The following is a 2,367-nucleotide window of genomic DNA, read 5'->3' on the forward strand; positions in this document are numbered from 1 at the left end:
AATTACAGGCATGTGTTATCTAATGTAGATAACTAAATTACTAAAAGTAAAAATATCACTGATATTTTCATTCTGTCAGGGACAGAACTGAGTGACGTAATTTCCCCAAAGCGGGGAACTGTAGATGTGTTCTGAAACCATTAAATTTCTTATGCTGCACTGTAACTTTTATTCTTGTGTTTTATGTGTCTATTTTGTTTTTAACTGTCTATTCATGTTTTATATGCTTATGATTTTTAACTGTTTATACTTGTGTTTTATCTGTTTAACTGATTTTGGGTAAAGCTCTTTGAATTGCCCTGTTGCTGAAATGTGCCCTACAGATAAAGCTGCCTTGCCTTGCCTAATCTAAACTATAGGCACATACCAGGTTTTTAAGTTACACGTTGCTGAATGTGGGAAAAGGTTTTTCAAGAGATTGGGCCGGCGGATTTCCACACCTTCACGGTTTGACTGTAGTTTGTGGACAGACGCGTCATTGCGATACATTAAAAAACATTAAGACTGTTTTCTAGCAATGCAAATCACAAAGGAACAACACAGGAAAAAGGTTAAATCTAAATATTACTACGTTTTGACACAAGGCACAGCACATTTAGGTTTCATTCGTTCATATTTATTATACAGGAAAGTTGTAAACGGGGCCCTGACTCGGTTTAAAAACTGGTTTTCAGCAGGTTCCTGTTCAGGTTAAATTGGGTTTTGTACCTGGATGACGTGCTGCAGGTGTGCTGCTTTGCATAAACCATGGTTGGTCTCCCTGATAATCCCAGATGAAAATCATGCAAAATACAGACAAGTCCTTGTGTGAATATGCAAAACAGGGGGGGGGGGGGGTGTCCCCAGAGGCCCTGGATAAGGATATTTCACGATACTTTACGTAAGCTTCTGGATCGACGGATGTTAATTTCCAGGATAACCGGCTGAACTCAGATGTCCCTCCTCTTCCTCTTCCTCTTCCTCTCTCGGTGTATTACTCGAGTCCGGTCTTGGACTCGAGTCCGGACTCAAGACCGTTTTTCTATGGTCTCGGACTTGTCTCGCACTCGCTAGTATTTGGACTCGGACTTGTCTCGGTCTCGGCCGCTGGTCTCGCCCAACGTGGCTTCTAGTCTGGACCGAGTCCAGGTGTCTTTATTATGTTGATAATAATATTGGAGGGAAAGTGAAACCCAAAAATGATTGTCTTGATACTGTCATGCATAAGACCTTTTTTTGTGTCCTGGACTTGGTCTTGACTCGGACTCGAACCTCTTTGGACTCGGTCTGGACTTGGACTCCACTAGTCCTGGTCTTGGACAAGTCATGGACTCGACTAAGGGGGTCTTGACTACAGCCCTCCCTGTACATGGACGCCCGGCCAATAGCAGTGTGAGAAGGCTACATTAAGGCGGGTCTTGGCGTGGCCGTAGCAGGATTTGTAAACTCGATGCGGGCCCACTAGGGCCGTCCCCTCGTGGTCCATTAGTGGACTAATCTGAGGTTTTGGTCTAAGTGGACTAAGATGTCTTTAGTTGATGAGTCATTTTTGATGCTTATTCATGCTTAACCCTTGTGCTGTCTTCCCGTCAAACATGAAAAAAAAGGTGTTTTCAACACAATTATTGCTTTTTCCGACATTTTTGACACTTTATTTGTTGTTTTTTCCCAAAGTTATTTCAGTGCTTATTTCAAAGACCCGTTTTTTGTGATTAAAAAAATAAATAATACGGGTCAAATTTGACCCAAGGACAAGATGAGGGTTAATTTCTCATTTCCAAGAAACTTATGAGCACATTTCTGGTTAAAACAAGATATAAAGTGGTGCTTTTGACGGGATTAATTGTGTAGAAACTCGGTTTTAAAGATGGTTAATTAACATTCATATCGTGCTTTTCTAGTCTCAAAGCCCCAGCTCTGTCGAGATCACAAATGGATTATCAGCAAATCGTTTAGTCACTAAAGTACTCATTTTGTCTTCATGTTTCTTCATGTTGTCCCTCATGTTGTCTTCATGTTGCCCTCATGTTGTCTCATGTTGTCTCATGTTGTCCTCATGTTTGTCCTCATGTTCCCTTCATTTTGTCCCCATGTTGTCCTCATGTTGTCCTCATGTTGTCTTCATGTTGTCTTCATGTTGCCTCATGTTGTCTCATGTTGCTTCCTCAGTTGTTCCCTATGTTGTCTTCATGTGGTCTTCATGTTATGCCTCCTGTTGTCCTCTGTTGTCTCAGTTGTTTCATGTTTTCCTCATGTTGCCCTCATGTTGTCCCTCATGTTGCTGTTGTCCTCATGTTGCCCTCATGTTGTCCTCATGTGTCCTCATGTTGTCTTCATGTTGCCCCTCCATGTTATCCTTCAGTTGTCTCATTGTCCTCATGTTGTCTT

This window comes from Etheostoma spectabile, unplaced genomic scaffold (assembly GCF_008692095.1).
Source record: "Etheostoma spectabile isolate EspeVRDwgs_2016 unplaced genomic scaffold, UIUC_Espe_1.0 scaffold50, whole genome shotgun sequence".
In the NCBI taxonomy this organism is placed as follows: Eukaryota; Metazoa; Chordata; class Actinopteri; order Perciformes; family Percidae; genus Etheostoma; species Etheostoma spectabile.